Raw genomic sequence first — 15,837 nt, 5'->3', positions numbered from 1 at the left:
GCATATACATTTTATAAATCTTAAGTACACATATACAAGGATAAAAATCTCTTATAAATCTACTCAGACCATGATAAACTCTGTAACCCCACAAGATATACAGTAAGATTCTTAAGTTAATAAAGTCTAGAAACTTGTAAGCTGACAATCATTAAAATATAAACAATTGTAGAGGGTAGACTTGATGATCATTTCCATAGAACATGCTTCAAAAGATAAATTTCAAATGTTGAGAGAGGAATCATTTTCTTTAGAACTACATTTCGATGAGAAAAGATAATTTACAGAATGTTTGCAAATGGGAAATGACAAGAAAATTCAAGAAACCATGGGAGTGAGGGATATTAGTTCTAAAATGCTAATGATGACTCTTGTTTATTCTTTTTAAACCTCTTCTTTTCAAGTACCATTTCTAAGTCTTTCTTGGTGTTAATGGATCTAAAAGCATCTTGTGGGCACATACAGTACGTGTCTCAAATACTTAACAGAATGCCAAGAGCACATATACAGTAGTTGTTAAATATTACCCCATTTTTTTCCTCCATTATCATGATCCCTATGCTTATTTACCACCTTAATTTCTCAGGATTTCTTTTCACTGAATATTCTGCTAGGCTTCTTACTGGAGGCAGATGGGAGGGGAGATAAGATTACAATTCCCCCAAAAAGTCTGAATAACGAAAACATGAAGAGGGAAAACAAAAAATGTAATATCCTGCTATTACAAACTTTAAGTCAAGTATAAAGAGTGATGAATTTTCTTTAACTTATAAAATGGTATTTCTTTTTCTCTGCAACATATAAAAGTATCAATATTCTTTCTCTCATTTTACCAATAAAAAAAATAAGCTCAGGCAATGTAACTGACTTATTCAAGTATTTCCCCACAATTATTCATTTAGTCAACTTTTATTTATTGATTGGCTCTTATATAATTTAAGTTTACATAGACAAATAGGCTACATAATCTACACACGGTTTTTCTTAAATCTGTCTTTTGTGTCTAATGGTTGCAGTTCAAAATCATTTTCATATACACACCATATTATTTTGATAGACTGCACATTTAAACTTTCCAATGCAAAAAGCGTGCATGAAATTTCTCACAACACACAATCTAGCACATTTAACACACCTCAATACTTAGCATTTCATGGTCATAATATGTAAAATATGAGTAAACAAATAATCAGATCAACATATTTATTGTGCATCAACTGTACACAGGGTACTGTGATCAATTCAAGTCTCAGACATCATCCCTAACACCAAGAAACTTCTCAGGGTGAAAAAGGTGACGGGATTAACAAGTACAAAATGGTAGTTACAAAATAGTCATGGGAATGCAAAGTAAAGCATAGAGGATACAGTTAATAATATGGTCATAACTATGCATAGTGCCAGGTGAGCACTAGACTAGTCAGGGGGATCACTTCTTAAATTATACAAATGTGTAACCATTATGCTGTACACCTGAAATGAATATAATATTAAATGTCTAAATAAATAAATAGTCTTTTAAAAAGAAACTTACAATTTACTTAATGGGAAGCTATGTTTAATAAGAAAATTTAAATAATAAGTGATTTTAATAAAAACAGAGCGCAAGAGACACAAGGTACTACATGATTAATTTGTCAGACAGAATTAACAGATAAGTACTACAAAGTAAGTGCTATAAAAGTTCAAGAAATGGGCCAGATCACAGCCTGGATGGTCAAGGACGGCGTTAGTTATGGATTTATGCTGGGTCTCTAAGGATAGATAAAATTTTAACAGATATTCCAGATAGGAAGATGCAGAATGAAATTTCAAACAGAGAGAGCCATACAAGGAGTGATCTAGAGATGGACAACTACCGAGGAATCAATGAAACTAGAACGAGGATTTATTACACGGATGACAAAGGGACACAGTTGGAGAAGTAGACAGACATGTATCATGGAAGGCCTGGAATGAAAGTCTAAGGAAGGTATTGCACACACTTTAAGCAATGGGAAACATTGCTATATACATTAGGTGATACAATGAATTAATAATCACTTTCTTAGATGTGATAATGGTATTTTGATTTTGTAGGAGAATGTCCTTACTCTTAGGAGATGCCTGCTGAACTATTCAAGAAAAAAGTGTTGTATTCTCTGCAACTAACTTTTGAATGATTCAGAAAACAAAAAAGAATGTGAGTGAGTATTGGGGCTCCTGGGATGTGAGTGAGGGGAAGAAAGGGAAGAGAGGAAGAGGAGAGAGAGAGAGAGGTGCTCGAAAGAGGCAAAATGATCAAAATAAATGAATCTAGGTGAATGATATATGGGTCTTCATTGTACTATTCGTTTAACTTTTCTACAGGCTGAAATTTTTCAAAAGAAAAGAAAAAAGGTGTATTGAAGTGTTGGTGAGAAGCATTCCTTCCCACTCTGAATATACAAATTTTAGACAAAATACACTATTTTTTAAAAGTTTATATAGTCAAATTCAAAAACAAGAAAAGGAAATATACAGATGCCATAAACCAAGAAGAATCCAAGCCACAGCAGTGCGTGAGAACTGAATGGTAGCAGCCCCACGGGGGCTACAAAACCTTCAGGCCTAGGATCTGAAAGCTAGCAAGAAGGATGAGAATTACTGGCTGCAAACTTACAGAAATTTCTGCATTGGGGGGAGCCAGACTGGGCTCTCAGCATAAAGCCAAAAGCTGGGGGAAAAAACTGTCCCAAACAACACCAAGACTCCGCAGTGGAGCAGGATGGAATAGAGTGCCAATAAACTCAACATTCAGAAATTAGAATTCCTAGCCTGCCCCTCACTCAGATTTGGAATGATACTAATTCTTCCCATTTATGAACCTCAAACATGGTTTATCTCTGTTTACTCAGCTCTTCCTGTGACTTGTAATAATGTTTTTAGTTTTAAAAAGTCACTAAATATGGAATACTGAGAAAAGAAGGGTGCATGTAACTATACAGAAATAACATGAGAGATATCGGTGGTGATAGAATCGTGCTGTGGCTTTAAATGCAAGGGTGGTTACACAAATCTACATGTGATAAATGGGAGAACTATATACACTCATGAACATGTTCATTGTAGCATTATTCCTAACAGTCAAAAGGTGAAAACAAACCAAATATCAACTGATGAATGGATAAATAAAATGTCAATTTCATAGTTTTGCTATTTTTCTATAGCTATGTAAGATGTAATAAGTAATAAAAACTGGGTAAATGCAGGAACTTTCTATACTATTTTTGCAATTTCCTGTGCATCTATAATTACTTCAAAATAAAAAGCTACAAAAATAAAAAGAAAGAAGTTATTAAAAATTGAACAGACATGGGAACAGGAAGAAGAGGGCCTCTGTGTAATGGAGTGTCAGAGCCCAAAGGTGGTGAGCAGATGTCCTTGTTGTAAGCTGCTCCAGCCAAGGAGTCAGAGCTCCAGCTAACGTGTCAGAACTCCAGCAGGGTAAGACAGTTGTCTCCTCAGAAGGGCAGCCCAGTGTCTCATCAGGGCCCAACTGGGTAAAAAGGGTCCGTGTGCAGGAGGGTTGAGGAGGAAGTATCAGAGGGCAATCAGGGTGGCAGGGCAGAGCCTGAGCAAGATAAGAATGGCCAAGAGAAGAAGACAGTGATAGACTGGTTACATGTAGAGAGATGGATTAAATAAGTAACTGCACGAAGGGCAATGAAAGAAGGTTTCTCACTGTTAGAGAAAGGGGTTAAAATGTGGAAAAGGAGAAAACTGGAAAGAACCCTGCAGAGTTAGTCTGGAATTTGAGATATCAGTGTGAACTCATGGACTTCAATAAACATAGATGCTTATTGCAATGAATACAGATGTAAATATGTGTGTGCACGTGTGTGTGCACGCACACACATATATTCTTTAGTTCTATGCACAGAGGATCTTGGAGCAGCAAAGCCCCACCTCAACTCCATAGTAATGAGCATTTGGTTTCTAAATATTGGAACCAAAGCTCCATGGAGAAATGGCTGATTCCAGCCCTGGAGTAGAAAAAATACAAGAGCTTTGATGAGGCTATAGAGAAATATGAACCCTCACACATTACTGAGAGGAAAGTAAAATAGTGTGGCAACTTTGGCAGTTCCTCAAAAAGTGAGAGTTACCACATGACACAGCTTTCCTACTTCTAGGTTTATACTCTAGGTTTAACTTCTAGGTTTTCATTTCAAGAGAAACGAAAACATATACTCATGCAAGAACCTATCCATGAATGCTCATAGCAGCATTATTCACAACAGCCAAAATTGGAAACAACTCAAATATCTATCTACTGATGAATGAACAGATAAAATGTAGTATGGAATATTGACAAAATGGAATATTATATAATGGATGAAGTACTGCTATATGCTACAATGTGGGTGAATCTTGGAAATATTAAACTGAAAGCAGACACAAAAAACTATGCATTATATGATTCCGTTTATATGAAATGTACAGAATAGGTAAATCCATAGAAACAGAAAGTAAATTAGTGGTTGCCTTGGGCTGGGGGAATTATAGGGAAACGAGGAGTGACTGCCAATGGATATAAGATTTCTCTTTGGGGTGGTGAAAATGTTCTGGAATTAGATAGTGGTGATGATTGCACAACTCTGTAACTATATAAAAACCACTGGACTATACACTTTAAAATGGTGAATTTTATGGTAGGTGAATTATATTTCAATTGAAAAAAAAAAAAAAAAAGAAGAGCCTTGAATAGCCTGTGTGCTGGGAAACACAAGGAAGTGCTCCGGGAATGACTGGGACGTGTTAAAAGGACACAGAAACCATCATGAAGGTCACAGGCCAAATCACAGACAAGCTGAGCATCAAAATAAGTAATGGTAGCAATGGATTATAACCCTCTGAATAAAACCAAAAACCATGGGTCTTTACAACAGGAGTGAATGAATCCCAAGTGTGATGAGGAATAGGACATTTACATAGTTTCAAAGTTCCTCTCCACAAAAAAGCTTACTAATTACCAAAGGAAAAAAAAGAGTAACTTCAGAGACAAAGCCTGGCAGACACCACCTTACCAAGTGATGAAAGTGGATATCATCAGTAATGGGACAAAATAGAAATCTGTGCTCCCTGACAAGTTGCCATGAAAAGGACATAGCAATGTAGATACTGGGGGAGACTATGTGTGTGGGGTGGGGTGGCGTGTGGGGGAGGAACAGGGGGTGAAGACGGGTATTATGGGGAACTCCCTGTATTTTACCCTCATTTTGCTATGAACCTAAAAATGCTCTAAAAAATAAAGTTTATTAATTAAAAACAAAAGCAGCACCACTTCTGTGATATTCCTACCAAAAATGCATCCCTGAACCTAGTCACGAGGAAACATCAGACAAACCAAAATTGAGGAACATTCTGCAAAATAATTGGTCTACAATCTTCAAAAGTGTTACAGTGAAGAAAGTCAAATACCACAGAACTGTTTCAGACAGAAGGAGACTAAAGAGACATGACAACTATGTGCAACATGTGATTCTAAACCAGATCCTTTTGATATAAAGGACATTATTGTACAACTGGCAAAACCTGAATATGGTCTGAAAATTAGATGGTGGTAATGCATCAATGTTAATTCCCTGATTTTAACGGCTACGTTGTGGTTATGTAGGAGAATGTCCTTGTTTGTAGGAAACACACAGTTTCCAAGGTGATGAGGCATGCAGCTAGCGGCTCACTCTCAAATGGTTCACAGAAAAAAAGTTCTTTGTACTACACTTGTACCTTTTCTATAAGCTTGGAATAGTCTTAAAATATTTTTAAATGCACCAAAACTGTCTATCATATTTTTAATTTCCAGAGCACTTTCTTTTTCTGATGCCTCTTATGGCATCTTGATCTTATTTCATGGATATTTCTTCTCTTAGCTCTCTAATGTAATTACCTACAGTTTGGTTTTTGTTTTTTTCCAACTTTCTTCTGTTTCCAATATTATTTCGTCCAAGTTCTTCCTCTTTCGTACTTTTGTGTTTTGGCCTGGCTTTCACATTGAGGCTTTCCCCAAACGCCTATCTATTGAACAAATGAAGTACTAAAAGCCAACTGAAAGCTCTGAATGTGTGGCTTCTCAACTGGGAGACTTCCACCACATGATGACGGGGTGAGAACACAGCTATTTCACTGGACGACCTCCAAATGTCAGCCTACGTAACCTTTTTCTTTAGACTCCAGAGAAGACTCACATAATGTCATGTCAGGGAGTGCAGAAATATATAACACTAGGCAATCACCTTCCAAAAGAAGGGTCATGAAAGGAGTGAAGGGAAGGGTTTCACATGTAAATATATAGGATTTCCCTTAATATATAGGAGCACCCTCCACAACTGAGATTGAAAGGACAACAACTTGACTTGGAAAAAAAGGCCTGGAAGTACACAGTGTTCCCCAATAAAGTCCTGTTCCCCTTCCCCAATAAAATCTTTAAAAAAAAAAGGAATATAGTTAATTCAATACAGTTTCCTCCTGAGGACCTCTTCTTTTGTCTTTGGGCTTCTACATCTCTTTTTCTTTATTCTATTGACCAGAATCCTTCTGGACACTCTCTTGAATCTCAGTCTCAGGGGTCCTACTTTTATAGCACTTTTATGTCTCCTTCACTGGTACTTCCTCTTTATGCCATATACTAATTACAATTAACGTGTACATTCATCATCAAACATTACTGAGCATCTACTATGTACTACGCACTGTCCTCGTCATTAGGTTATAATGACAAATAAGACAATGTCTTGACCTAAAGGTGCCAAATGTTTTATAGGGGAGATGGATGAGTAAACTTAAAATATAAAACACTGTGGTCTATACTAACTGATATATATGTGTACTGGTGCTATGGAGCCAAAGAAAAACTGAATCCAAACTAGATTGAGACAGGGGTATCTTATTTGGGGTAGAGTAGGCTACAGGAAACAAATATTACAATAATTTATTATTGCTAATTATTTAGTATTTATTACTACTGATAATCTGTACAATGGTGACAACTTCCCAAGAGGTGATACCTGAAAAATAAGGTTTTGCCAGGTGAAGGGAGAAGGGCACTCTCTTCTCGCACGCCCGTGTGATAAGTCTAGGGTGCAAGAAATAACCTTGCCAACTGCAGGCCCAGAAGTTCTGGTAAGGAAGGCACTACTGCTGAGTGCCTTTGCTCCACTCTCAACTAAAGAGAAAACAACCTCAGACCCATGCCTCTACCCTCAAAGTTTACATGGAAAACCAGAGAACTCAGCCCGAGTATGCTATATTCCATTAGTGAATGACATAATCCGTTCCTGACACCAGTATCGCCTATACACTCTTCACCTCATCACCATTTTCCACCCCTTAAATAATCAAACATGATTCCCAGTAAGGAAAAGGTCAATGGTTCCTGCTCTGTAAGAACTAATAAAATACTCCTAATTTTCTGCTTGAAAGTGCTGCTTTTCACGACTAGTCTAAAAATACAAAATAAAATAATATAATTAAATCATATTTCTGATTCCCTGCCCCCAAATTAGTTTTAATGGTTGAGCTCTTGCATGATGACTAAGAAATATAAATGGTATTAATTGGGTAGATAAATTACAATTTTCTCCTCACAATATTGCTCAAATCTATGTTCTTTTTCATGCTGAAATTACCCTTCTATGCCCAAGATAGAAGTTGACTCTGAAAGGGAGAAGCCAAGCACTGGTAGAGAAATTAGCATTTTTGACATAATTCAACAGTAATTTTAAAATACCCTTTTACTCTGAATTTAAGTCAAGTTTTTTTGAAAACTACACTCCTGATTTAATAAAAGGCAATGTTATAAATGAATCAAGTAGCATATATACGTGAGCATTATTTTCTATAGATCTAGTTGTTTTTTTCTTAAGTTCAATTTCTAAGAGAAATAAGAAAGTTGGTTTTCTTACCTTTGTCCCCTTACACATATGATGAGAAACAGACTTCTCTGTGCTTACTCATGACGCTTGCGGCACCATTAGCCAGTCCTGCTGATTCAGTATGCTCTGTTTGATCCTAAAGAAAAAACACATTGCCCATTACATTTGCTAAAGCAATAAGCCCTAATTTTCTTTAATATAAACCTATCAGAGCCAGACAAATAAAATCTATGGGACTTAAACAATAAATCACAATTACATCTTCAGATTCAAAGATGTGACCAACATGGAATGGAGCAGCAGACGCATTTTATTGTCTAAGAAGGCCAAAAAGGTAAATGTTTCAATGAACAGTTAAGAATTTTTGCGCATTCCTTATTTTCAATGGCTAATACAAAGCGAAACATCAAGGCAGGCATTTTCTACCCAATGTCTTTAACTATATTAATTCATAAAAACATCACTGATTTTTATATTACAATAGGCCCTCCAAGAATCCAAAGCTAACAAAACTGCTGCTTCAAAAGAAAGTCCTGTTAGGTGATTTTTTTTCTATCTATCTATAATTCTTAAAATGAGATTCAAAAGCTTCCTGCTAAGATTTTTATTGCCAAACCACTGTTTTTCCTCCAAATGGAGTCTCATGATTCCATGCTTAGAAGCAAAGAATAAATTAACCCCATTTTAACCTTTACTATCAGAGGTATGCAAAAGACAAAACTTTCTCAAATGTTATTTCCTTCTTCTGATTACATGACAACATCCATGAAGTTCTAGTAGTCCAACAAATGCCTCTAAAACTGCTCAGAGATCATTTGAAATTCTTTAGGGGCCTAATTTAGCCTTGAACAAGATAAGTAGTTGAACCTAATCAGAATAAAACCAAGAATCTCTAATTATCTGTAAAAAATATCTAACATATAGTCATAGAATTTTCATAACAAGAAAGTATGTTACAGGTGATCTAATAAACATCATTTAATTTTAAAGATACACTGAAGCACAGAAGAAATTTGTTGACATTACAAATATAATTCCATTATATTTTATGTGAATATTATATATGATGTGAATATTATGTACTTACTAAAAAATAAGAGAATAATAAAAAGGCCTAAAATTCCAGAAACCAATAAAAATTACGGAATGAAAATCACTGGTAGATTTTCCTGTCTTGAGAACTTGAAAAAAATATGCACATGCTATAGACTCTATATGAGAAGAGCTATGGATGCTAAGTAATAGACTTACACCTATCAAACGAACTAATAAATTATATCAGAAGTATGAAAGGGCTGTATGGGGCAGAAGTACCAAAGTCAAAATGAGAATGAGGCAAAAGTAAGGTCCTCCCCTCTAATACCTAATTGAAGATTTTTATAAACAAATAAAATTAATTCTACAAACTCAAAGTCAAATCTTGTGCATGTGTGTATTTTAACATGTGAAGCTAGTCCAGTAACATCATGTAACTGTCCCAAACATAAGTCTTTCTTCTAGTATTATATCCCTTTGACCTTCTAGCTTCAGCTGGCAAAGCCTCAAGCCTGGTTAAATCCAACTGTCTACCTACTTCATACATTCCCCTAAGCAGCTTAATTGTGGCTGGATAAAAAAAAAATCACATAGATGGTGACTGGTCTCAACTTTACATTTATGACTTCCCACTACATTTTCCTTAGTCATTCTTCTTTCAACCCTGTACCTCATCCCCACCTTCCTAGAATGTCTATCTCTACCACTGGACTGTGAGTTCATTGAGAACAAGAAGTATGTCTTCATTGTCTGTAACCAGGGGCATACCACATAGTGCTTGCCAAACGTGGCAAGAAGAAATAAATTGTATGACATTAATGTAGTCCATATTTAAATAATCAACCTCATGCTGATGATTTCTTCCTCCCTAAGAAATATTTGTGAATGTGACATGTGAAAGGGACAATAGGCAAATGCAAGAGAGAAACAAAAAAGAGAAATTCTCTAGTGGGAGAGAAAAGAGTGACAAGACTTTAAACAGCAGTTGAGAAATTTTATCATTTTTATATAAACATAGGACCTTTGACATAGTAATTACCCTTCTAGAGATTTATCTTAAAGAAATAATTGAATAGGAAAGGTTTAGAATAAGGTAATTGTTAGACTGACATTTAAAATAGTAAAATATTGGGAAAAATCTAAATGTCAAGTGAAAGGAGCAATTTACAAAGTGGTACAAATGATCAGACTCCGTATTTGGGGGAAAACTTGAAAGTCTTAAAAAACATACACCAAAATACAGAATCTCAATAGTGTTTGCGTGATTTACGTTGTTTCCAAGCCTCTACAGTCCTAATTTTTCCTATTTCAATTAATAAAACCCCAAGCTACTTAAATTTTTACTTTGAAGTATGAAAACTGAAAAAGGAAGGAAATAGGAAAGACAAGGATTTTCAAAAAGTATCTCCCTGGGATACACAACAAAGATTAAAATTTTAATTATCATATAGGGAAAGAGAAAGGAGAATCATCTAAAATTGAGATAACGAGATTTTATTTTTTAAATAAACATATGAGGAAAAATGACATGAATAATGATGATACTTAAAATATAAGATGCAAGCAATTTACAGGAACCTGATGTGGACATGTTTATAACAGAAGAGATCTACGAAGGTAATAAATTTTCAAAGTCCTGGCCATAGGTTAAAAAAAAGAGAAGAAAATGAGGAGGATAAACTAAAGAATATTCTCAGTTTAATATTATTTCCTATCTTAGCTCTGATTAATTCTGCTCGCCACAGAACAAATTCAGTATCTGCTTAGTAATCAAACTTCTTAATAACATTTCCACCAGGAAGTCTGTCAAGGAATTAAACTCAACATGTACTAAACTGCATTCCATATTCCAAAGTCCTTTTTCTTGGCTCCCTATCCTAGTCTGGACAGGGCTCTCCGGTTGGGGTGTGGCATATTATATTTCCAAAACTGGCTGCTCCAATAGCTCCCATCCCACATGATTTTCTTACAAGAATGGTAAAATCTATATCCCCTTTCCTCTAAACCTGGACAGACCTTCGTGACTACCTCAACTAATACAGCAAAATAGGAGGGGCACTTTGGTAACTTCCAAAGCTAGGTCTTAAAAGCTAATACAGTTTCTGCCTGGGTCTTTTGGGACACTCACTTAGAATCCAGCTATCATGCCAGAGAGACTACATGGAAAGGCCATGGGTAGGTGACCTGGCCCATGAACCTCACATATGTCAATGAGCAAGCCCCAAGATAACTCTAGTTCCAGCCACTGTGTTACTACGACTGCATGAAGACCCTAAGAGGGAACCACCTAGCTGGGTCCAGTCAATCCCCACAACCACAAGAGATAAGTTGTTTGAAGCCACTATGCTTTGGTGTACTTTATTATATAGCAATAGACATACGTAACAGGTTAGTAATTTGTTACTCTTCAACCCTTATATAAATATTATATAAATATTCTAAAGAAAAGGGTTAGAACCAGAAGAGGAACAGGCAAAAAAGAAGACCTCCCTGATGGAGCCTCTCCTCTATTGAGCTATTTAGTGCTAACTCCAAATGTGCATATCCCACTCAGTAAAGCAGCCTTTGGACTTCTTAGGCGAGTACAGTTTAGGAGACACCTCATTATTCAAGCAAGAAGCTAGGGTGAAGGAAGGGGATCTTACCTTCTACAGTAGCTTATCAAAGTTTTCCTCTAAACAGTATAGTACTCTACTAATAAGTAAAGAACTATGGTAAACGCATTTTTTCCGATCTCATTAACTTTCCAATACCCCTTTAGTACTCCTTATGGATCAGTACCCCGGGAATTCATTTAGCTAGCCAGCTCCTAAATGAGTCTATGCATCATTATCCATCTGGCTCACCAACCCAAAAACTTAACTGCCATTCTAGATATTACCTCTCCTTCTCCCCACCTCTACATTCTAACACCAAGTCTTGTCAATCTTCCCTTTTAAATCTCTCAAATCCATCCACTTCTCTCCATTCCCACTGCCATATCCCACACTACCATCTTTCTGTTGGCCAGATTGCTGCAAGAATCCTAACTAGTCTTCCTGTCCCACACCCGTTTTGTATCCATTTAGCCTATTCTCTAAACAAATATAAAACACAAATCTGATTATATTATTTTTGTACTTAACACCATTCAATGGTATCCTATTGCCTTTAGAATAAAGTCCATCCCTCTATAACACAGCTGTTTGATTTGCTTTCTGCTTCTCTCTCCAGGTATGATTCCTTCTTTCTATTCTCAAATTTTTGTTCTATGCACTGGTCATCCTGATCAACTGAACTTTCAATTCTCAATCTTGCTCATCTCCATTCCTCAAAACAGGCCTTCATACGGATACATGCTACAATATGGATGAACTTTGAAAACATTATGCTAAATGAAAGAAGCCAGTCACAAAAGACCACTTCTTGTGTGATTCTATTTACATGAAATGCCCAGAATAGGCAAATCTTTAGATTTGTTGTTGCCAGGGGCTAGGGTGTGAGGGAATAAGGGCACAGGGGTTTCTTTCTGGGGTAATGAAGATGTTCTAGAATTAGTGGTGACGGTTGCACAATCTGTGAGTACTCATATACTGAAAACAACTGAATGTTTGAAATTTTATATGCAAATTTTATCTCAATAAAACTCATAACTAACAAAACAAAACAACAAAACAGGCTTTCACTCATTATTATTTGGCTTGGAATACTCTGCCCTTGTCACTGTCACTTGACTAATTCTTACTTACCACCTCTTTATGCTACCCTATATAGCGTATCTTTCATGAAGCCCTTCTGATCTAGGTCTGGAATAGGTGCCCCTTCTTTCTGGTATATCTTTTACTTTCTCTATCATAGCACTTACCAACCAAATTATGAACTTTTTTGAACGACTTGTCTCCCCCTTCCAGGTTATTGAGGTTTTTTTCCAGATAGAGACTGCTTCTGTCTTATTTATCATTACATTCCTGGTATACGGCATAATATGTGGCACAGAGTAAGTGCTTATAACCACTTGTGACATAAGTAAAACTTACTTTCAAAGCACTTCCACCTAGGAAATTTTTCCATACAAAGGATCTCAAGAGTTGTGCTGAGATTGCTAAGACACTACTGTACTTACTATTTCAAAGTTTATTAATACCAACATAAAATTATTAGTTTACATACTGAAGAACAGTTCTCACTTAAAACATGTTTTATCAAGGCTTCCTACCAATAATCACAACTCTTCAGACAGCTCCTATTAGTCTGATGACTTACCTTTAAAAAACAGAAAAAGTGTGATTCAAGAGTATCTATGAATACAACAATGGAATATCCAGCAAAACTGGTATCAGAATTCCAAATCAACCATTACCAACATATAATTGATCTGCTTGATTAACGTTCAATCCACATGAGTACCTTTAACGAGTAGTCAGTGGAGTTTGGTAAACGAGCATGGCGCAGGACTCTGGCAAATCCAAGTGTGAATTCATGCTCTAACGTTTAACAGCATTGCTGCTTTCAGCAAGTCACTTAAAACTTTTTGAGTCTCAGTTTCTTTATATTTCATATGAAAACTATACTTTGCACGATAGTTTTTAATGAAGAAGAATGTGTTATATAAAATGCCTCGCTTAAATCTGACATGTAAGTGCTCAATAAATGGTAACTATTATTATTTGTCATCAAAAAGCAATCCATGTGAAAGAATTAGAAGAGAATAAGCAAAGTGTGATTTGAATAATAAAACAAACCAGTGCTGGTTTGTTTATACAATTAATAATCCATCAGGGCCACTGGTCTTAAGTGATCAATTCAAGTCTGAACAATGAAAAGAAATACAGGAACAAAAGAGTAACCTAAGTGTTCAATTTTCGGAAGAGGCTTAAGTACATTTGATCCTAAAATAAAACCCTTTGAATATGAACACTTTCACAATGGCAGAAAAAAGAAATGAGATCATCTTTGAGAAGGGCTTTATTCCTGCAAACCAAGACCAAAGTACATTTAAGGGAGCAGGATCTAGGAAGGTGACATTGTTGCTACCCCACATTCACACAGGGCTTCAATTTCCGGGATATCAACCTGGCATCTTTTCACAAACACAGCATTCTTGGTCAAGAGCTATTAGAACCAGGTGGCTGTTTCACCTAGTACACACTAAACAAAAAGCACAGTAATTTAACAAATATTGGGAAACATGATAACAGATGTATCAAATATACATACAATACGCACTCAAATCTCTAGAACAGCAACTGATTTGAGATTGGCACTAAAATGAGGAACATGTAATTCTCATGTTTGGAGTAATAAGAGTCAAGACAATACAAACAAATTTGTATACACATGGTATAGGGCCTATTCAGACATACAACATACCTAACATAGCATATAGATTGTTCATGACTGAACCATTAATTAACATTATATCAGTCCAAGTCCAGATCTCTAATTTCTAGATAGCAGATATCTACTGGATTATCTCTGCCAACAAATCTAGAGTTGCCCACCTTTTACCCCATACATACACATAAATTTTTATTGCAAGATAAAATGGCATGTTCAGGGGAACCCTAATAACCTAACCAGTTTATTAAATTGGTGTGAGCCCCTGACCTAAGCAGAATGAACCACAGACCCGTCTACACTATTCCTGAGAGGCACAGCTGCAATCCCTGCTTTTGGATTCTGAGGTACTCTAGTATCCTTATAAAAGTTTCCAGTTGGTTGGTTTAACTTCCAACAAAAGTCTTAACAAATATATCCCAAATGTATGATATAAATTGAGACAAACAACATCAAAATCACAGTTTCAACCTTAACTGCATACCCAAAATTTCAAAGATTAGACACTAATTCTGACATTCTATGATCTACAAGTAGATAAAACATAAGAGATAAATTCACTGGGGTTAGAGTCTTATCCTTTGGATCACGGCAGGAAGCAGACTGACAGGGAGATATAACTTGTACAGTACCAATTGTGCGCGCCAAGAGTAGTAACAGGAGTATATGCAACCCTTTCTCTAACCCTCAACTCTCACTCAATTTCCAGGACCACAGCTTCACATACCTGACACACACTATTTCTCCATCTGGATGTTTTACTATACCTCAAATTACAAACAGTGAATGAACCCTTCACATTTAAGAGGAATATTTTCTCAAAAGTTGTCAACTATCCGTGTCTAAATCACCTCCATCACCTCTCACGCATGCCCTGCTTCTTTTCTGGCTTCTTTCCCCATCTTAGCAACATTCCATTGTAGGTCACATTCTCCTCCTTTACGATATTCTTCTTCCAGGTCTTATGCGACACTAAAAATTGATTTTTCTCCTACTTCTTTGACAGCTCCCTCACTTTCATCCAACTCCTCCTTTTCTACCCAATCTTAAATGTTAAAATTACTCTGAGTTCTGTACTCAGTCTTCTTCTTTTTTAATTTATTCTTTTCTAAGGAATTCTATCTACTATCATTGTCTGGAACACCATCTGTTAAGTCCCAATTTCCTTTTCACCACTTCAGACCTCTTTTCTGCATTCTAAACCCATTTATACAGTGCTTATTCAATGTCTCCGTGTCTCATAAACATCTCAAACTCACTATGTACATCTACACTCATACTACCATGTTTCCCCGAAAATAAGACTGGGTATTATATTAATTTTTGTTCCAAAAGATGCATTAGGACTTATGTTCCAGGGATGTCATCCTGAAAAATAATGCTGGGGCTTATTTTCCAGTTAGGTCTTATTTTCGGGGAAACACGGTAATCAACCATGTGTCTTCTCTGTTCCCTATATCACCATCTACCCAGTTGCTCATGATATAGTCATTCTCTATCCCTCCTTCTCCATGATGCTCACCACCAACATTCAATCATCTCCTAAAATAATGAAAATCCATTTACTCTGCTTACAACCATACGTTGATCC

The 15,837-nt window shown here is 36.1% G+C and overlaps 1 protein-coding gene across 2 annotated transcripts in view; it reads right to left on the bottom strand.

Moving 5' to 3' along the window:
• ZFYVE9 (zinc finger FYVE-type containing 9) overlaps nucleotides 1-15,837 on the bottom strand; it is a 130,120-nt gene that overhangs the window by 90,678 nt on the left and 23,605 nt on the right. For both annotated transcript variants that reach the window (XM_074334715.2, XM_074334716.2), the window contains exon 2: nucleotides 7,926-8,031. The gene's annotated coding sequence lies outside the window, so the exon portion shown is untranslated. The remainder of the gene's footprint in view (nucleotides 1-7,925; nucleotides 8,032-15,837) is intronic.

Source organism: Rhinolophus sinicus, chromosome 14 (assembly GCF_057876585.1).
Source record: "Rhinolophus sinicus isolate RSI-liver-muscle chromosome 14, RSI-T2T, whole genome shotgun sequence".
NCBI lineage: Eukaryota > Metazoa > Chordata > Mammalia > Chiroptera > Rhinolophidae > Rhinolophus > Rhinolophus sinicus.
This window is presented reverse-complemented; position numbering and strand designations above follow the sequence as displayed.